This window comes from Suncus etruscus, chromosome 6, assembly GCF_024139225.1.
Source record: "Suncus etruscus isolate mSunEtr1 chromosome 6, mSunEtr1.pri.cur, whole genome shotgun sequence".
Taxonomy (NCBI): domain Eukaryota; kingdom Metazoa; phylum Chordata; class Mammalia; order Eulipotyphla; family Soricidae; genus Suncus; species Suncus etruscus.
The window spans coordinates 129,264,625-129,286,983 of NC_064853.1; the positions used below are offsets into that span (position 1 = coordinate 129,264,625).

A 22,359-nucleotide genomic window follows, 5' to 3' on the forward strand; every position below is an offset into this window, starting at 1 on the left:
AAAGATAGGTCTGGGAATAGACTTAATAGTAGGTCACTGCTTAATGTGCTAAATCCGGGGCTTACTCTTTAATCTTCAGAGCTTCAAAAAATCAAGGAAAATAATTTTTCTATAAGTTTGAAAAAAATACTAAATCTTTTGCTTTTCTATTTGGCCACCACAGAATATAAACTAATATCTTTAATTTTTAATCTTGTTTTTCTTTAGGTTATTCTTGCCAATGCTCCTGGTTCTACATTCAGGAATCACTCCTGGTAGTGCTCAGGGGATTATATAGGAGGCTAGGAATTGAACCTAAGTTGGCCATTTGCAAGGCAAGCGTTCTTACCACTGTACTATCATTCTGGCCACTCTAGTATCTTATTAATCTATCTTAAAAATCTCAATTTTGGAGCCGGATTGGTGGCACAAGTGTAAGGCATATGCCTTGCCCGCGCTTGCTAGGATGGACCCGTGGTTCAATCCCCTGGTATTCTATATGGTCCCCCAAGTCAGGAGTGATTTCTGAGCACATAGCCAGGAGTAACCACTGAGTGTCATCAGGTGTGGCCCAAAAAGCAAAAAAAAAAAAATCTTAATTTAGTATAATTTTTTAGAGAAAAGTAGACTAAAACAAGTATAATTTAGTAGCTTGTCTCAAAATTTACTATTGCAAAAATCATTAATCACCGAGCTTATTCACTAAAAAGAAGAAAGGTATTATAACCAAATAAACTTGTGGTTCTAAATAATATGATTTCAATGTAGGCAGGCTAGATAGCAAACGCAATGAAAAACAACCAAAAGTCAGGACCTCTTTCTCATGCACTCTCTTATAGCCATTGGCAAGAAAGTAGAGACTGAGACCACCAAAAGCCCCAAAGAAATGTTGTATTAATCATTTAAGACCAAAAATAATGCCATCCTGAAATGACACTGGACACTCTCTTTAATCATAAGAAAAAAACGAAACCACAAGGTATATAGAATTATATATACGTATATATGTATGTATATATACATATATATGTATGTATATATAATTCTACATACCTTATGTTATATCCATATATATGGCACATCCATATATATAATATAAATACATATTATATATATATGTATATTGTATATATATATATAGGGCACTTAGGTAAAGCACTCCATGACATTGAGACTAAAGGCATCTTTAAGGAGGAAATACCACTGTCCAAATAAGTGAAAGTAGGTATAAACAAATGGGACTATATTAAACTAAAAAGTTCCTGCACCTCAAAGGAAATAGTGACTAGGATACAAAGGTCATCTACAAAATGGGAAAAAACTAATTTCCCAATACCTATAAGATAAGGGGCTAATATCTAAAATATGCAAAGTACTGCCAGAACTTAACAAGAAAATAATCTAACCCCATCAAAAAAAATGGGGAGAAGAAATGAACACTTTCTCAAAGAAGAAATACAAATAGTCAAGAGCACATGAAAATATGCTCCACATAACTAATAAACAGGGAGACACAATCAAAACAATTATGAGATACCATCTTATTTCACAGAGACTGGCACACATCCCGAAGAACAAGAACATCAGTTTTAGTGGGGTTGTAAGGAGAAAGCAACTCTCATTCACAGCTGATGGGAATGACATCTAGTCCAGCCTTTATGGAAAACAATATGGAAATTCCTTAAGAAACTGGAAATTGAGCTCCCATATGATCGAGGTATACCACTTCTAGAGATATACCCTAAGAACATAAAAACACAATACATAAATGCCTTCTGCACATCTATATTCATTGCATCACTACTTACAATAAACAGTATCTGAAAACAACCAAGATGCCCAACAACAGATGAGTGGCTAAACAAACGGTGGTACAACATAGTGGAATACTGTGCAGCTATCAAAACAAATGAAATCATAAAATTTTCATATACATGAATGGACATGGAAATTATTATGCTGAGTGAAATAATTCAGGGGGATAAATAACACAGAATAATTGTCTCACTCATCTGTGGGATTTAAGAAAAATAAAAGACATTATACTAATACCCAGAGACAATAGAGATGAGAGCTGGAGGGACCAGCCTACGCTTACCACAAAGAATGCTGAGTTTAGTTGCAGAAATAACTACACTAAAAACTATGATGACAATGGTAGTGAGTGAAATAAATTGAATGCCTGTCGTGAGTACAGGCAGGAGGTGGGAGAGGAGGGAGATGGGGGGCATTGGTGGTGAAAAGGTTGCACTTGTGAAGGAGGGTTTTCTTTTTTTAATTTATTTTATTATTTAATCAACTTTATTACATACATGATTGTATTTGGGTTACAATCATGTAAAGAACATCATCCATCACCAGTGCAACATTCCCATCACCAATGTCACAAATCTCCTTCCTCCCCACCCAACCCCCGCCTATACTCTAGACAGGCTTTCTATTTCCTTCATACATTCTCATTATTAGGATAGTTCAAAACATAGTTATTTCTCTAACCAAACTCATCCCTGTTTGCGGTGAGCTTCATGAGGTAAGCAGTTACTTCCAGCTCTTTTTTCTTTTGTGTCCGAAAATTATTATTATTGCAAGAATGTCTTTTATTTTTCTTAAAACCCGTAGATGAGTGAGACCATTCTGCGTCTTTCTTACTCTCTCTGACTTATTTCCCTCAGCATAATAGATTCCATGTACATCCATGCATAAGAAAATTTTAAGACTTCATCTCTCCTGACAGCTGCATAATATTTTATTGTGTATATGTACCACTGTTTCTTTAGCCATTCATCTGTTGAAGGGTATCTTGGCTGTTTCCAGAGTCTTGCTATGGTAAATAGTGCTGCAATGAATATAGGTGTAAGGAAGGGATTTTTGTATTGTATTTTTGTATTTCCTAGGGTATATTCCTAGGAGTGGTATAGCTGGGTCATATGGGAGCTCGATTTCCAGTTTTTGGAGGAATCTCCATATTGCTTTCCATTAAGGTTTAACTAGACGGCATTCCCACCAGCAGTGGATAAGAGTTCCTTTCTCTCCACATCCCCGCCAACACTGCTTGTTCTCATTTTTTTGATGTGTGCCAATCTCTGGGGTGTGGGGTGGTACTTCACAGTTGTTTTGATTTGTATCTCCCTGATGATTAGTGATGTGGAGCATTTTTTCATGTGTCTTTTGGCCATATATATTTCTTCCTTGTCAAAGTGTCTTTCCATTTCTTCTCCCCATTTTTTAATGGGATTAGATGTTTATTTTCTTGTAAAGTTCTGTCAGTGCCTTATATATTTTGGAGATTAGTCCCTTATCTTATGTATTATCTGGGTATTATGTGAATAGGTTCTCCCACTCAGTTGGGGGGATCTTGTATCCTGGGCGCTATTTTTTTGAGGAGCAGAAGCTTCTCAGTTTAATATATTACAATCTGTTAATCTCTGCTTTCACTTGCTTGGAGAGTGCAGTTTCCTCCTTGAAGATGCCTGTAGTATCAATGTCCTGGAATGTTTTACCTACTTGTTGTTCTATATATCTTATAGTTTTGGGTCTGATATCGAGGTCTTTCATCCAATTGGATTTAACCTTCGTGCATAATGTTAGCTGGGGGTCTAAGTTCAATTTTTTGCAAGTGGCTATCCAGTTGTGCCAACATCAATTGTTGAAGAGGCTTTCTTTGCTCCATTTAGCATTTCTTGCTCCTTTATCAAAAATTAGGTGATTGTATGTCTTGGGAACATTCTCTGAGTATTCAAGCCTATTCCACTGATCTGAGGGCCTGTCCTTATTCCAATACCATGCTGTTTTGATAACTATTGCTTTGTAGTACAGTTTAAAGTTGGGGAAAATAATTCCTCCCATATACTTTTTCCCAATGATTGCTTTAGCTATTCTAGGGTGTTTATTGTTCCAAATGAATTTCAAAGGTGCCTGATCCACTTCTTTGAAGAATGTCATGGGTATCTTTAGAGGGATCGCATTATATCTGTACAATGCTTTGGGGAGTATTGCCATTTTAATTATGTTAATCCTGCCAATCCATGAGCAGGGTATGTGCTTTCATTTCCACGTGCCCTCTCTTATTTCTTTCAGCAGAGTTCTATAGTTTTCTTAGTATAGGTCTTTCACATTTTTAGTCAAGTTGATTCCAAAATAATTGAGTTTGTGTGGCACTATTGTGAATGGGGTTGTGTTCTTAATGTCCATTTCTTCCTTATTACTATTGGTGTATAGAAAGGCCATTGAGTTTTTTGTGTTAATTTTATAGCCTGCCACCTTGCTATATGAGTCTATTTTTTCTAGAAGCTTTTTTGTAGAGAATTTAGGGCTTTCTAAGTAGAGTATCACATGATCTGCAAACAGTGAGAGCTTGACTTCTTCCTTTCCTATCTTGATTCCATTGATATCTTTTTCTTGCCTAACCTCTATAGCAAGTAATTCCAGTGCTATGCTGAATAGGAGTGGTGAGAGAGGACAGCCTTGTCTTGTGCCAAAATTTAGAGGAAAGGCTTTCAGTTTCTTTTCATTGAGGACAATATTTGCCTCTGGCTTGTGGTAGATGGCCTAAACTATATTGAGAAAGGTTCCTTCCATTCCCATCTTGCTGATAGTTTTGATCAAGAATGGGTGTTGGACCTTATCAAATGCTTTCTCTGTGTCTATTGATATGATCATGTGATTTCTATTATTCTTGTTGATGTTGTGTAGATTGTTGTAGATTGTTGTTGTAGATTGTTGTGTTGATGTTGTTGATAGATTTACGGATGTTAAACCAGCCTTGCATTCTTGGGATGAAACCTACTTGATCATAGTGGATGATCTTCTTTTTTTTTTTTTTTTTTTGGTTTTTGGGCCACACCCAGCGATGCTCAGGGGTTCCTCCTGGCTGTCTGCTCAGAAATAGCTCCTGACAGGCACGGGGGACCATACGATGATCTTCTTCATGAGGCATTGAAGCCTATTTGCCAGGATTTTTTTGAGGATCTTTGCATCTGTATTCATCAGCGATATTGGTCTGTAATTTTCTTTTTTGGTAGCATCTCTGTCTGGTTTAGGTATCAAGGTGATGTTGGCTTCATAAAAGTTATTTGGAAGTGTTCCTGTTTTTTCGATTTCATGAAAGAACCTTGCCAGCATTGGTAGTAGTTCCTCTTGAAAGGTTTGAAAGAATTCATTAGTAAATCCATCTGGGCTTGGTTTTTTGTTTTTGGGCAGAGATTTGATTACTGTCTTAATTTCCTTAATACTGATGGGTGTGTTTATATATGCTACATCCTTTTCTTTCAATCGTGGAAGATTATAAGAATCCAAGAATTTATCCATTTCTTTTAGGTTTTCATTTTTAGTGGCATAGAATTTTTCAAAGTAGTTTCTGATTACCCTTTGAATCTCTACCATATCAGTAGTGATCTCTCCTTTTTCATTCCTAATACGAGTTATCAAGTTTCTCTCTCTCTCTTTCTTTGTTAGTTTTGCCAGTGGTCTATCAATCTTGCTTATTTTTCCAAAGAACCAACTTCTGCTTTTGTTGATCTTTTGGATTGTTTTTTGGTTTTCCACTTCATCGATTTCTGCTCTCAGCTATGTTATTTCCTTCTGCCTCCCTATTTTTGGTTCCTTTCGTTGAGCACTTTCTAATTCTATGAGCTGCACCATTAAGCTATTTAGGTATGCCCCTTCCTCTTTCTTGATGTGTGCTTGCAAAACTATAAATTTTCCTCTCAGTACCGCTTTTGCTGTGTCCCATAGGTTCTGATAGTTTGTGTCACCATTGTCATTTGTTTTCAGGAAGGTTTTGATTTTCTCTTTGATTTCATCTTGGACCCACTGGTTATTCAGTATTAGGCTGTTTAACTTCCAGGTATTAAAGTTTTTCTTCTGTGTCCCTTTGTAGTTCACATATAACTTCAGGGCCTTGTGGATAGCGAAGGTAGCCTGCAAAATTTCTATCCTCTTGATATTATGGAGGTATGTTTTATTTGCTAGCATGTAGTATATCCTGGAGAGTGTCCCATGTATATTAGAGAAGAATGTGTATCCAAGCTTCTGGGGATGGAGTGTCCTGTATATATCTAGTAGGCCTCTTTTTTCCATTTCTCTGTTCAGGTCTAGTATATTCTTGTTGGGTTTTAGTCTGGTTTGCCTGTCAAGTGTTGACAATGCCATGTTGAGGTCTCCCACAATTATTGTGTTGTTATTGATATTATTTTTCAGATTTGTCAACAATTTTATTACATATTTTGCTGGCCCCTCATTCGGTGCATATATGTTTAGGAGAGTGATTTCTTCCTGCTGTATGTATCCCTTGATTAATACAATACATCTGATATTAGTATGGCCACTCCAGCTTTTTTTTTTTTAAATATGAAATGCTTCACAAATTTGCATGTCATCCTTGTGCAGGGGCCATGCTAATCTTCTCTGTATCGTTCCAATTTTAGTATATTTGCTGCCAAAGCGAGCACCACTCCAGCTTTTTTATGGGTGTTGTTTGCTTGGATGATTTTCTTCCAGCCTTTTATTTTGAGTCTATATTTGTTCTGACTATTCAGGTGTGTTTCTTGTAGGCAGCAGAAGGTTGGATTGAGTTTTTTGATATTTAGCCACTCTGTGTCTCTTAACTGGTGCATTTAGTCCATTGACATTGAGAGAAAGAATTGTCCTGGGAGTTAGTGCCATCTTTATATCGAAGTTTGGTGTGTCTGTTGGTCAGTCTTGTCTTAATGTAGGCTGTTCAGTTTTTCTTGTAAGAATGGTTTTGAGTCTGTAAAGTTTCTGAGCTGTTGTTTGTCTGTGAAACCATGTATTTTTCCTTCAAACCTGAAAGTCAGTTTTGCTGGGTGCAGTATTCTAGGCGAAGCATTTATTTCATTGAGTTTTGTCACTTTGTCCCACCACTGCCTTCTGGTTCTGAGTGTTTCCAGTGACAGGTCTGCCGTAAATCTCAAGGATGTTTTGTTGAATGTAATTTCTCTTTTTGATCTTGCTGCTTTCAGAATTCTGTCTCTATCTTTGGGATTCGTCATTGTGACTAGGATGTGTTTTGGGGTGTTTTTTCTGGGTTCTCTTTTAGTTGGTACTCTTTGGGCGTGCAGGATTTGATCACATGTATTTTTTAGCTCTGGTAGTTTCTCTTTAATGATGTTCTTGACTGTTGATTTTTCCTGGAGATTTTCTTCCTTTGTGTCTTGGACTGCAATGATTCTTAAGTTGTTTCTGTTGAGCTTATCATAGACTTCTATTTTTATCTGTTTCCATTGTTTGAGTAATTTTTCCATTGATTGTTTGCCTTAAGTCTTTTTTTTTTTCCAATTTCTTTTCCTGTTTGGAATTGTTATTCATCTCATCTTCCAGTGTACTGATTATATTTTCATCTGCTGTTAACCCGTGGGAAAGCTCAACTATGTTTTTCTTCAATTCATCTACTGAGTTTTTCAGACCTGTTATTTGACCTGAAATTTCAGTTTGGAGTTTTCTGATTTCTATCTTCATATTCTCTTGATTCTTATTAGTGTTCTCTTCTATACTTTCTTTGAGTTCTTTGAACATCTTCCATATTGCGATTCTAAACTCCTTATCTGAGAGACTGACTAGTTGGTTGGTCATGTTCAAGTCATCAGAGTTGACATTGTCATTCTCTATATCTGGTGCTGGCCTGTGTTGTTTCCCCATTGTCACACTTGTATTGTGGGTTTTTCTACGTGTTGTGGTTGTATTCATTGGCTAAATAATGTGCAAGGCCGGTAAGTGAAGCAGAGCAACCTTGCTCTTCTGGCTCCACCCTTTCTGGGCTTGTAAACTCACCTCCAGGGAAAGCTTCAGGGAAGGCGAGCCATTGAAGATGAGCCACACACAGGATAAAATCAGCCCGAAAATGCAGCACAGCACAGAAGACAGGCAGATAGGGGTGCTGGCATCTGAGTTCCAGCAGAGTTCTGGGTGTTCTTTTTTTTTATAACTGAATCCCAACTACAAACATGTTGTAATCATGGTGCTTAAATAAAGATATTATATATAAAGATACTAAAGCACGGGACCGGAGAGATAGCATGGAGGCAAGGCGTTTGCCTTTCATGCAGGAGGTCATCGGTTCGAATCCCGGCGCCCCATATGGTCCCCCGTGACTGCCAGGAGCAATTTCTGAGCCTGGAGCCAGGAATAACCCCTGAGCACTGCCGAGTGTGACCCAAAAACCACAAAAAAAAAAAAAAATACTAAAGCACATCTTGGGAGCTTCATGCCACCAGCTCAGTTAGTTCTTCTATACAGAAAGTAGGGTTCTTCTTCAAATAAATAATGCTCTGCTTTCTCAGTGTCTTGCTATGTTCTTAGCCCCAGATATTAAGAACTTGGATATATAATCCCACTCTCCTGTCCAGCAACAATGTTACCCGGTTTAAAAGAGAATCTGAATACATACACATCCATTAGTTTGGTTTCAAAACAAATTTTCGATCTTATAAAAACATGAAAACATATTCATAAAAACATATTTTTTCAAAAGCTTTGATTAGGAAAAATCATCATTATAATAGCTGAAATACAGCACTGGCAGATGAGACAGAGCAGGGGTTAAGGTATTTCCCAGTTTGATCTCAGGAACAGTCTAGGACTCCTGAAGAGCAAGTAGGAATGACCCATGACCAGAGTTAAGAATAAGTCCTACTCACAGTCAGATATGTAACAATGGCTAGTGAAGTTTACCAATAAGAAAAGAGAGGAGTGAGGAATCTTCATATTGTTTTCCATAAAGGTTTGACTAGATGGCATTCCCACTAGCAGTGAATGAGAGTTTCTTTCTCTCCACATCCCCGTCAACACTGATTGCTCTTGTTCTTTGTTATGTGTGCCAGTCTCTGTGGTGAGAAGTGGTACCTCATAGTTGTTTTGATTTGCATGTCCCTGATGATTAGTGATGTGGAACATTTTTTTTTCATGTGCCTTTTGGCCATTTGTATTTCTTCTTTTACAAAGTGTCTGTTCATTTCTTCTTCCCATTTTTTGACAGGGTTAGATGTTTTTTCTTGGTAAGTTCTGTTAGTACCTTGTATATCTTAGATTTTAGCCCCTTATCTGATGGGTATTGGGTGCCCATAATTTTTTTGAGTGAAGATTCCTGATAGCTTTAACTTCTCTTATGATGAACAATTCAAAAGAGAGTAGAACCTATAGGTCAACAATCAATCAGATTTTATCCAATTCTTCAGACGTATTTCAGGGTTCCTAAATAAAAATAGTACTATTAAACATAATGAACAAATTGTTAATTGTGTTTGAGTTCTTGTGATATGTGTACACATGTGCATACACATGTTTACAGGTACTCCTAAGACAATACAGCCTTACATGTGGAAGTAACCTGGCCTCCATGAAAGTAAATCTTAACATTACTATTTTAAAGTAGTTTATTATCTGCTGAAAAACTCAAATATATATTTTATTGTATTGGTGCTTTATATTTTTATTTCTTTATATATAACTATACCCCTTAAAAGTCTTATTTTATTTGAAATATATCCTGATAGAATTATACTGTATATATTACTTTTCTCCTAATTATTTTATATCATGAGATTCATCCTTGTTTGTTGTTATTGTTATTGTTTTTATTTGGGGGCCACACCTGGCTGTATTTAGGTATCAACTCTGGCCCTTCCTTAGGGACTTTATATGATGCCAGGAATAGAACCAAGTTAGTTCTGTGAAAGACAAACAACCTTGTGTTTATCTTACATAGTAAAATATTTGTGTTTTCTTGCATAGTACTCATTTTGCTATCTCTGGTTCTCATCCTTGCTTTATAAAGAGATAAAGAAACTACTTCTTTTCAGAGAATAACCTATTAATTCAAAGCATTTGCCTCTTCTAATGCTGGTTACTTGTACTATTCACTTTTTTAAAGTAAACTATTCTTGGAAGGGGAAATAAAATCTGAAACCATACTCAGGTAATCCAGGGGCCTTTGATATGATTTGATTTGATATGTAGACAGGAGAGCCTAGAAGTTCATTGGTAAGGCCTGCAGCTGCTTGGGTCCTGCTGTGAGAAGGGTCATCAGAGACACTCCAGCAGTACTTAGTGCTCTCTAGGATAACATTCTGGGGACCATGTGGTACCAAGATTCAAACTTGAATTCTGAGAGAATACAAAGCAAACAGTCTCTGACTGCTGAACTATTTCTCTGGCCCCAATAAACATTACTGAATATTTTTAGAATATATATACAAAAGAGAGAATATATAGATGATAAATTTAAGAGAAAATTTCTGGGTCTCAAGGTTTGTTCAAATTTAATTTCATCAGACAAGGTTTTATTTTTTGGGGGCAAATCAATTTAATTTCCTACCTCCAATATATTTCAGTTGCTCCACTGACCACTGCAACTGATATTATCTACTTACATTTTTTAAAGTGGCATCAATACTGTCCTTGTATAGTCTATAAACAATGCTTAAGCACAACCCTCTTTTCCTCATTTAGAAAATGTTTAATTTTTCTACACACCTCCTAATAATGGATTCCAATAGAAACAGTTGTGAGTATAGAGAACTGTTTTCAGTGATATGAATTTTTGCTTATTCAGTTAATGAATGCATTAAATATAATGACTGACTATTCAATTCTTTATCACTATGACCCAAAATTATAAAAGTAAAATGGTAAGTAAAAATGCAAATTTAACAAGTACATGTACAGGAAAATTACAGTCCACTAACATTTCTTTGCATTTTCTTTAAAATCACTTTATTTAAGTCTATATAAAAATTATCTGTAATGGGGTCGGCGAGGTGGCGCTAGAGGTAGGGTGTCTGCCTTGCAAGCGCTAGCCAAGGAAGGACCATGGTTCAATTCCCCAGGTGTCCCATATGGTCCCCCCAAGCCAGGGGCAATTTCTGAGTGCTTAGCCAGGAGTAACCCCTGAGCATCAAATGGGTGTGGCCCGAAAACCCCCAAAAATTGTCTGTACTAACAAAATGTATAAAGCTTACTTATTTCTTTCTAGTTCAGATGTCTCTGAAAATTAACTGGTGTTCCATTATGTCTGATATAGTTTCTAATTAAGAATATACCTTCTACTTTTCCTCCTTTGATTAAATGTATTGAAGACTTTATTAGACAATAGGTATTATTCTAGGCCTTACTGTAAATAGTTGGTTACTTTAAAATTTGTCATATATTGGGGCCAGAAAGATAGCATGGAGGTAAGGTGTTTGCCTTTCATGCAGAAGGTCATCGGTTCGAATCCTGGTGTCCCATATGGTCTCCTGTGCTTGCCAGGAGCAATTTCTAAGCATGGAGCCAGGAATAACCCCTGAGCACTGCCGGTTGTGACCCAAAAACTAAAAAAAAAAATTGTCATATACTAGTGCTCACTTCAGTACACATAGACTAATATTGGAATGATACAGAGAAGATTAGCATGGACCCAGCACAAGGATGATATGTAAAGTATGTCATATACTAGGTATACTTAAAATGATCTTAAAATATTTGTATATATTTGATCTTCACTTAAAAAATTCTGTATCTTCATTTTAAAAAGTCGTCTTCTGTGGTAGGAGTGAGAGTATAGCTAGTAGGGCATTTGTTTTGCATGTGACTGGCCCAGTTTTGAACCCTAATATTCCATATGGTCCCCAGAATTCTATCAGGAGAAAGTCATGAGCACCAATGGGTGTGATAAAAAAAAAAAAACTACTTCTGAGATGGAAGAAGATTATTGTAATAAGTAAATAAACCTAAATCTCTAACATCAAATTTGTAACCAAAGACCTCTAAGCTTTTTTTCCCCCCCTGGTGCTTGGAGTATCCTGCTTTGCTCTGCACTCAGTGATTACTCTGTGGGGAGTTAGTGAGCCATATGTGGTACCTGGGATAGAATCCAGGTCAGCTGAATGACTGCATGCAAGACAGGTGCCTTCCCCAGTCTATTCTCGGGCTCAAGTAATATGTAAGTCACTTCTCTTCTTTGCATCTCTATTTTATTCCTGAAAGGAGAGTGAATTTCTAAAGTTTATAAAAGAGTTACTAGTCAAAGGGCTAAAGTTCAGCTTGCTATTATTTCATTTACTAGAAAGTAAAAGAAACGGGCTGGAGTATTTTAGTAATAAGAATATAAATATTATTCATGGGGCCAGAGCAATTGCACAATGGGTAGAGCATTTGCCTTGCACATGGCCCACCTGGATTCAATCTCCCCATATCCCATATGGTCTCCTGAGCCTGCCAGGAGTAATTTCTGAGCACAGAGCCAGGGGTAAACCCTGAGTACCACTTACTGTGGATCAAAAATCATATAGATAGTTAATAAACATCTATCTATAAATATCTATATCTATCTATAGATAAATATTTATCTATCTATATTAAGCTAGTTAGGCCATTGTAAAAGCAATGTGTCATTTACAATGCTATTTTAGAATTTTAGCAGGCACTGAATGTCTTGTTCTCAAGAAAGAACAATTTGGAACTACAGCAGTGGTGCAAGCCTTGCCTGTGCTAGCCTAGGACAGACTGCAGTTTGATCCCCCAGTGTCCCATATGGTTCCCCAAACTAGTAGCTATTTCTGATCACATAGCCAGGTGTAACTCCTGAGCCTCACTGGGTGTGGCACAAAAGTCAAAAATATAAAGAAGAAAAATATTTTTTTTTGTTTGTTTTGGGACCACATCCTGTGATGCTCAGGGGTTATTCCTGACTCTGTGTCCAGAAGGAACATCAGCATTTCAGGAATTGACATTTTCTATTGCTAAACAGAAAACTTTCCTTTTGATTAAAACCATGCGAAGCATGATTAGCGATAGCCAAAGAGGACCTTTGAAATGTTCAAAGAATAAGGACTTGGGGTTATGACTTTTCTTTAAGGCTATAGGGACAAATTATTCTTTTGAGAAAATAGTCTTACTGTAAAGCAACATCTGTGATTAAAAACAATATTGACAACAGAAACATTTGATTACAAGAGGCAGAGTGATTTTCATTGGCAGCAATAATAAAAAATAAACATCAGATGTGAATATGAATGAGTCAAACTAAAGACTTGACACATATAAAGTTCAGGTTTCAAATATTGAGTCTGCAAGGCTGGAGAGTTAGTGCAGTGAGTAGGGGATTTGCCTTGCATGGAGCTGACCAGATTTGATTCCCAGCATTTCATGTTTGTCCCCTAAATGAAGCTAAACACTAAGTATCACTGGATGTGCCCTCCCCCAAATCAAAACAAAATACAAATACATTGAATCTGGGTCAGGGGAGATAATTCAGTGGGCAAGATACTTGCCTTCATGTACCTTACCCAGGTTCAATCTCTGGTATAGTATATAGTTTCCAGAACTTTAGCAGGACTGATTTCTGCCCAGAACCCAATGAGGTTCCAAAATATAAATAAAAGATGAGTTCAAGTTGTACATTTAAACTGCTCCAACTTTACTTCCAAAAAAAGATCTCACCTGAGCATATTTTTATTTTTAATAATATTTTTATTTTAGCAATATGATTACCAACATGTTTATAGTTGTGCTTCACTCCCCTTCACCAGTGCAACTTTCCCACTACCAATGCCCCTCATCTCCCTCCTTCCCCACCCCCTGCCTCTATTCAAGACAGAAATTCTATTTCTCTCACTTACTACCATTATCATAATAGTTGTTAGTGTAGTTATTTCTCTAAATAAACTCACAACTCTTTGTGAAATCTTCATATCATGAGCCAGTCCTTCTAGCCCTCATCTCTATTGTCTCTGGGTGTTATTACAATAATGTCTTTTTTTAAAAAATATTTTTATTTAATTACCACCATTACAAACATGTTTGAAGATGGGCCTCAGTCATAGAAAGAACACCCTCCTTCACCAGTGCCAATTCCCACCTCCAATGTCCCCTACTCCCTCCTCCCCATCCCCTGCCTATATTTGAAACAGGCATTTTACTTCTCTCATTCATCAACATTGTCATGGTGGTTGTTAGTGTAGTCATTTCTATAACTGCATTTCACTCTGTGGTGAGCTTCATATTGTGAACTGATCCTTCTAGGAATTATTACAATAATGTCTTTTTTTCTTTTCTTTTTCCCATTTTTTCCAGGATTTCATGTTTTGTGGCATAGAGTTTCTCAAAGTAGTCTCTGATTACCCTTTGGATCTCTATATTATCTATAGTGATCTCCCCCTTTTCATTTCTAATCTGGTTTATTAAGTTACTTGTTGTGCTCTGGTGTCCGCCTCCCCGACAAGGCTGATACAAGGGTGGGTAACAGAATGTGGTGACACAGCTTAGGCATTATAGCAACAAGATGATATGTGAAGACAACAGTCACCAAGGTACATGGCATCATTGATTTGGATGGTATATGAAGATAGTGGTTACAATGCCCATGGCATCATTAAATCAGGAAGTATGTAAAGATAGCAGTTAAAATACTCATGGTATCATTAATTAAGAATTATGTAAAGATAGTGGTTGCAATGCTTATAGCACTATTAGCCTAGACAGATTGTAAGGACAGGTTGTCCTGGATGACTTTCTCCTTAGCTCATCCTTTACACATAACAGCAGTGACAAAAGTCTCTAAACAAATACTTTCTTTTATATTTAAGGCCAGCAGAATATTCCTTATTTCCCAGCCTCTCTTCCCACAGTTATTCTCTTTCTCCCTTTCTTTGTGAATTTTGCTAATGGTTTATCAATCGAGTACAAACTCGATTGTGGGGGGGGGGCTCACTTAATTAATTTCTGCTTTAAGATTTGTTATTTCCTCCTGCCTACTTATTTTGGGTTCATTTTTTTGGTTATTTTATAATTTTATAAGCTGTATCATTAAACTATTTATGTAGACCCCGTCTTCTTTTCTGATGTGTGCTTGCAATTTTTATTTTAATTCTGTGTTTGTTCTGACTATTCAAATGTGTTTCTTGTAGGCAGCAGAGTGTTGGATTCAGCTTTTTGATCCATTTTGATCCATTTGGCCCATTGACGTTGAGAGAGATAATTGTCATAGGATTTAGAACCATCTTTGTGTAGACGTTTGGTGTGACTGGCAGTCTGTCTTGTCTTAAAGTAGACCTTTCAGTTTTCCTTTTAAGACTGGTTTTAAGTCTATACAGTTTTCTGAGCTGCTATTTATCTGTGAAGCTATGTATACTTTCTTCAAACCTGAAAGTGAGTCTGGCTGGTTGCAGTATTCTAGGCACACCATTTATTTTGTTGAGTTTTGTCACTATATCCCACCACTGCCTTCTGACCTTGAGAGTTTCTTGTTACAGGTCTGCTGTACATCTTAGGATGCTCCTTTGAACGTAATTTCCCTTTTTGATCTTGCTGCTTTCAGTATTCTATCCCTATATGTAGGATTCATCACTGTGACTAGGATGTGTCTTGGGGCGCTTTTTTTTTTTTTTTTTTTTTTTTAGGTCTTTTAGAGCTGCTACTCTTCGGACATGTAGGATTTGGTTGCATGTAGTCTTTATCTCTGGGAGTTTCTCTGTAATGATGTCCTTAACTGCTATTTCTTCCTGGGGATTTACTTCCTGAGTCTCTAGGACTCCAATGCTTCTTAATTTGTTTCTGTTGAATTTATCAAAGACTTCAATTTTTATCTGTTCACATTCTTTGAAGATTTTTTTCCATTGTCTGATCATTAGGTTTAAAGTTCTTTTCCAATCTTTTCTGCTGTATGGAGTTGTTCTGCACCTCATATTCCAGCTCTTTGATTCTGACGTAAGCTGCTGTTATTCAGTTGGAGAGACTTTCTATTGAGGTTTTCATTTCATCTACTGAGTTTTTCAGTCCTGTTATTTCAGTTTGGAGTTTTCTAATTTCTATCTTTGTGGTCTGTTCAGCTCGATCTATGCTTTGAGTTCTCTGAACATCCTCCATATTTCTACTATAAACTCTGTATCTGAGGAGCTAAGTGGTTGACACTTTTTGGGTCATCAGAGCTGCCATCTGAAGTATCTATGGATGGTGTTGTCCTGTGTTTCTTCCCCATTTCCACACTTGTAGTGTGGTTTTTACTATGTGTTGTATTGGGGTTAATTTGCTAGAAAATGCTTGCCAGCAGCCACACTCTTCTGGCTCCACAGTTCATCTGAGTAGACAGCCTGCCTTTCTGCTGGGCCCTGAAGAGTTTATGTTTGCTGTCATCTTCTTGACTGCCTCATGCAACAAAGCAGGATAAAGGGCAGCGAGTGAGGCAGCAGCAGCCTTTTATAAAGGCTCTCTTGTACCCAAACACATGGCAGCAATTAGCCTTCCCCTATTGGGCAGAGATAGCCTACCCTGTGCTGGTCCCTGAAGAGATTATGTTCACAGCCATCTTCTTAGCTGCCTCATGCCAGAAAGCAGGAAACAAGACAGAGAGCTAGGCAGCAGCCTTCTATAATGGCTCTCTTGTATTATGGCACGAATCAACCTCCACCCTTATTGGGTGGAGACTGCCTACCCATTGTTGGGCCCTGAAGAGATTATGTTCATTTCCTTCTTCTTGGCTGCCTCACACAGGAAAGCAGGGAACCACAATAATGTCTTTTATTTTTCTAAGAACCACAGTTGAGTGAGACTATTCTGGGCCTATCTCTCTCCCTCTGACTTATTTCACTCAGCATAATAGTTTCCATGTCTATTTATGGAAATTGTATGACTACATTTTTCCTGACAGTTGCATAATATTTCATTGTGTATGTACCACAGTTTCTTTAGCCATTCATTTATTAGAGGGCATTTTGGTTGTTTCCAGATTCTGGCTAAATAGCTATTGTAAATAGCTCTGCAATGAATCTAAGTGTGCAGAAGGCATTTTTGTATTGTGTTTTTGTGTGTGTGTGTGTGTGTGTGTGTGTGTTTCTAGGGTATATCTCTAAGAGTGGTATTGCTGATTCATATGAAAGCTTGATTTCCAGTTTCTTGAGGAATCTCCATATTGTTTTCCATAAAGGCTGGACTAGAAAGGCATTCTCACCAGCAGTGAATGAAAGTTTTTTTCTCCTCACAACCCCACTAGCACTGATTGTTCTTTGTGATGTGCCCCTGAGATTTTTATGTTTATCATTTTTATGTCTCATTCCATAATTTTTAGACAATGTATTCTCATTAGAAATAAATTTGATAACTTTAATTTTATTGGTTAAACAATCCCATTCAATATACTTAAGTTTGCATACTAATCAAATTAGTTTGGAGACAAAATGGCCAAGAAATTGAGATCCAGTGATCCAGAGAAACCTGGCTGTAAAGCTAAGTTTCATAGTGGTAGTTCTCATAACTGCCATAATTGTGATGAATCACCTAAATATTGATGGTCTCCATTTTATTTGGTATAAGAAAAGATTTATTCTTTACAATGTACTTGGAAAGCTAAAACATTACCTATCTAAAGTGTATTAAGAGCATCTCTCCAGCTCATAAATTACTAGGATTTGTTACTGGGGCCCTTTCTGTACCAAGTAAGTTCACCTGTCCACTGGTCATCAATTGCAACACATATTGTCCTCAATGTCCTTTTAATTTTAATTCTGCTTGGCGTAATTTATTTTTAGAATGGGAACATTTGTTATATGACAAGTAAAGAGTCAACATTCAAGGAAATTTTTAATACTTTTTTCTTAGAGGCGATTTAACCATCAATATTTTGGAAATATTTCAAAGATTTTTCCTTCATGACTATTGTTGCTGGCAGTTATAGCCAGCAATGCCTCTTTCTGTCTATTTATTGGCTTTATTTTGAATTGTACTGAGATCTCTAGAGGTAAAATGAGAAACCAAGGGCATTCACTTACAACAGGATTGTAATTTTATAAATGTAAGCCTGATAAATACAAATGACTTAGCAATATTTTTAACATCTACTAATATCACTTCAGTTTAGAGAGATGGATGTGAGCTGAATTAAGTTAGACTTCAAATGCATACATGACCTTGAGACTTAAGCAGTTCTTCTCACTAACATTTTCTTCACCCAATTCTTCTTAGCTATTTATTAAAAAAAATCACTTGTCTTCTTTTCTTTGGAGTTTAAAAACATCCTTTAAAAAGAAAAGCAGTCCTTTCATAAGAAGTTTGAATTTAAAATGAATAACTTCATTACTAAATCCCCCCTTTAGTTGCATTATCATTTTGATCTAAAACACAGCACAGTCTCAATACCATGTCAGAAAACAGGTTGCAAATAGAAAGTGGTCTCAACAGGGACCAAATCATAGAATTTGACATTAAGGATTACTCACACAGCTGGCACCTGAGAAACCTTACCAGAAAGAGAAGTAATCAGCAAAGGAGCTCTCAGTGGTATTTACTTCACCCTGTTTGCCTTCTCTATCAAGACCTGTGATAAGCATACAAGGGAAAATAACCAAAAACTTAGAAGTGAGAGCCACTGGAGTGCTGGGTGCTGAGCAGTCGTTTCAGAATTTATACCATTATACTATTGCTTTCACCTCTCCTTCAGTAGTCATTGTGTGTTTGTTTCATCGTGATTTCCAGGGCCAGACACCCAGCCTGGGCTTCACACACTCACACCTGCTGTTTCTCCCAGCTTCATTCCAGTCCACACTTCCTGTTTTCATACCATTAGGTTATACCATGGTTTAAATTCTAGTAAATGCTCTTTTCACAACAAGTTGACAAGCTCCACATCCATTTCTTTAACTGCATCTTGGATCCTAAGTAAACAACAACAAATAAAACCCACAAAACAAAACAACGTTGAGCTACAGACTGGCCACCTTGCAGGGCCAAGACACCTGTTTCCCCAGATGGCTCAAGTAGGGGTTGTGTGCTGCAATGCTGGATCCAGGGTGTTTCTAAGTGTCCCTGGTAAACCAAGGTGACCTGACAGGTTCCCCAGAACAGTCCTGAGTAGGGCTTTAAGTCCTCATCCACTCACGAAATTTGCAGCACAGAAAGCATGAGTGCCAAGATGTTTGTGTCCTCATGTGTGTCTGTACCCTAGGCCTTCCCACTGCTCTTGTGGGGGGAACCAGGATCTCTCTCTGCAAGGCTGCAGTACAAGCCACAAACCTTCTCTTTGGGTTGCCCATGTGCCACAGGAAGGGAATGACAGGGCCAGCAGGACACGGAGTACTCAAGACCCCTACAAAAACTGGCATGGATACCAGGAGGCAATGCTCCCAAACAGCTCAATTCTCCTGCAAGCACGCACTGTGTAGTACACACTGCCTTGTTCTTGCCTGGAATGGAGGCCAACAGTTCAGCGCAAATTGACCAAATCCAACTGTGTCTTGCATTGCTGTTTTATAGGCCCAGGCCTGTAACAATATTGGATCAGAGATTTACTTATTGTTGTTGATGTTGTTGTTGTTATTATTTGCATTTTGCTTTTTGTACAGATGCCTGGGACTAAAGCTCTTTCAAACTTGCAGAACTTTTGTCAAAAAGTTTACTCATGGTCCGCTACTATGCGTTGCTGAGATGTGTTAACTTTTTAGATTGTTTTAGCTTTTTTAGACTTTATCCCCTCTCCCCTCCCAAATAATTCCTGTACTGTCCTTTTCAACTTAACTTTTTATTCCTTTGAAGGGATCACTATTCCCTGCTGAGCAGACTTTTCAGGGATTTAAGGCCTAGAGATAAGGAAACAGTCACAGGGGTCAGTCACCTCTTTCCCAACACAGGGAAAACACAGTGAGAAAGAATGACCTTGTTTGTTTCATTAATTTTGATTACTTGGCATCCAGTGAACCAAAATAGTGATTCATTCACCTAACCCTATGAGGTATTTTTGCAGAATCTCTCTTTTGAGGTTTTGATGGTGGGTCTTTGGTTATCTAGCTCTCCTAACACCAATCCTTGAAAAGACTTAACCATCTTATTCTCTTGGCTCTCAGCATCATTTAATTTCACCTAGCTGAATATTTATTTCTGGCTATTCAATTCTGCTCCAAGGATCTGAGTGTCTGATTTTATTCCAGTAAATGGTTTGATTATTGCAGTATTGTATTACACTATTGTTTTGTTTTGGGGTGATACACAGTGATGGTTAGGGGTTATTCCTGGCTCTGCACTTAGGAATCATTCTTGACAGCCCTGGGTGGACCAGAGATTTCAGGGATCAAACCCAGGTGGACCATATACAAGCCAAGTGCTCTATTCTATGTTATATCTTGTCAGTACCTTGCAGTACACTTTAAATTGGAAACCTGTTTTCTCTGGTTTATTTAAAACAACAACAACAACAACAACAACAGGGACTGGAGCGATAGCAGAGTGGGAGGGTGTTTGCCTTGCACAAGACTGCCCAAGATAGACCTGGGTTCAATCCCCAGCATACCATATGATTTCCAAATCCATGAGCAATTTCTGAGTGCATAGCCAGGAATAACCCCTGAGCATCACTGAGTGTGGTACAAAAACAAAAAACAAAACAAAACAAAAAACACAACAACCTCTTAAGTTGTTTTATTTTTAAGGATAACTTGGCTATTCAAGGTATTTTGTATTCTTTAGTAGTGTTTATTATCTGTCCTTAAGAAATGCTATTGGAATTTTGATAGATATTGCATTGAGTCTGTGAATATTTTGGGTCTTCTAACAATTTAATTTTTTCAATCCATAAATTATGGGATTTTTTTCAGTCACTTTAAAAGTTTAAGGTCAGTCACATGTAAGCCACTGCTATACTTTCATTCTGGCCTGTAATTTACCCTTATTTAAATAAGTCTTCTGGGGCTAGAGTGATAGTACAGTAGTAGGGCATTTGCCTTGCATATGGCTGACCCAGAATGGACCCATGTTCGATTCCCAGAATCCCAATGGTCCCCATTCCACCCCAACCTCTGCATGCCAGGAGCAATTTCTGAGTGCAGAGCCAGGAATAACCCCTGAGTGTTGCTGGGTGTGGCCCTACAACAATAAATAAATAAATAAATAAATAAATAAATAAAGTCTTCTTACTTTTTAATTTAATTTTGGTTTGGGGGGCTATATCTTGTGGTTCTTGGAAGCTAGTTTTGGCTTGTTGCTGGGACAGCACTCAGTATTGGTTGTTACACCTGGATCTTCTACATGCTGAGCCTGCATGCCAGCCCATCTCAACATTGTGCATTATTTGTATATGCTATATTCTTTCCTTGCTTTAAGAAAAAAATAGTATGAATATTAAAGAAGTTAGAGAAGGTGCTTAAAAATAAATTTCTTTGGGTTCAAGCCTGGGGTAATAAATGATTTTACTAGGAGCAGAGAAATGTCAACCTATTTAAAGAGTAGTTAGATTGACACAGGGAAATCTTCAGAGAGAGAGAGAGACCTGTCTATCATTTTTAAGGTACACTTTTCATTTGGGCTGCTTTAGGTAGGAAACTTTTGCTTTCTTCAGAATAATTAGTCCTGAGAAGGTGCCAGTTCTAGATTGGTTATTACACTTATTTCCCAATATAATAAATATCATATAGCCTAAAAATAAAATTACAAGAAAATGCTTATACTCATTTAGCTGGTTTACTATGGATAACTTAAAGAGATATATAAGAAAAAATTAAGTATCTGTATGTTTCTATTCTTAAGCTCTGTAGTGAGCAGCCTGTAATTATTTTTGAAAATTGGAAAGAAACCAAAAGATGCTATTTAATAACAAACAAATGAGCAAAAACAATGATGTGATGCTTTCTTCAAGAATTCCTAGATCCTTTTCAGAAGACTTAAGAAAACAAGAAATGACACCTCATAATTGAGAGCATTGTCACCTACAAATTAGCATATGCAATTTCACTTAGCTTTGAGCAAAAAACAGACCTGAATGGATTTTTATGCAAAGCCCAAGAGGACAGTCTTAGGCCCATTGAACCTGGAAACATTAATGTCAGGGTGAAGTCACCCTAAATTAATTTAGAGTTATATGGCTAGATGACTACTAAATTAGAACTTTCCCTTTGAAGCTAACAGGATGACAACCTAAGCACATTTTTCTGCCTCTTGAGAAAATGCTGGGGGCAAGGTACCATCTGGTAGGATTTGTACACATGTTGGTATATAGGAATTTGTTGTGTCCTTTTGAGAACGATAATGTGACTTCAAAATCAAATACCACATTTTTTTTTATATGGAACGCTTAACGAATTTGTGTGTCATCCTTGTGCAGGGGCCATGCTAATCTTCTCTGTATCATTCCAATTTTAGTATATGTGCTGCTGAAGCGAGCACCAAATACCACATTTTTAATAGCTCATTAAACCATGATAATAAATTTGTGTGAAAATTGTACACACACTGAAATATTAAATAGAATCTAAATATGAGTAACATACATTTTAAATGTGTTGAATTGATCACTTTTACCATAATTAAGGATGATATATGTATATATGTATGGTTTTTTGGGTCACATCTGGCAGCACTCAGGGGTTACTCCTGGCTCTATGCTCAGAAATCACTTCTGGTAGGTTCAGG

The 22,359-nt window shown here is 37.2% G+C and overlaps 3 non-coding genes across 3 annotated transcripts; 1 reads left to right on the plus strand and 2 right to left on the minus strand.

The window, feature by feature from the left end:
• Window positions 1-6,321: 6,321 nt before the first annotated feature.
• LOC126012969 (U6 spliceosomal RNA) lies at window positions 6,322-6,424 on the minus strand. Its single transcript, XR_007497309.1, has one exon. It is a non-coding gene; the product is annotated as a U6 spliceosomal RNA (small nuclear RNA).
• Window positions 6,425-11,329: 4,905 nt separating this feature from the next.
• On the plus strand, window positions 11,330-11,436 carry LOC126012342 (U6 spliceosomal RNA). Its single transcript, XR_007496854.1, has one exon. It is a non-coding gene; the product is annotated as a U6 spliceosomal RNA (small nuclear RNA).
• A 10,570-nt stretch (window positions 11,437-22,006) lies between these two features.
• On the minus strand, window positions 22,007-22,113 carry LOC126013049 (U6 spliceosomal RNA). The gene has a single exon (XR_007497385.1). It is a non-coding gene; the product is annotated as a U6 spliceosomal RNA (small nuclear RNA).
• Between the last annotated feature and the right edge of the window lie 246 nt (window positions 22,114-22,359).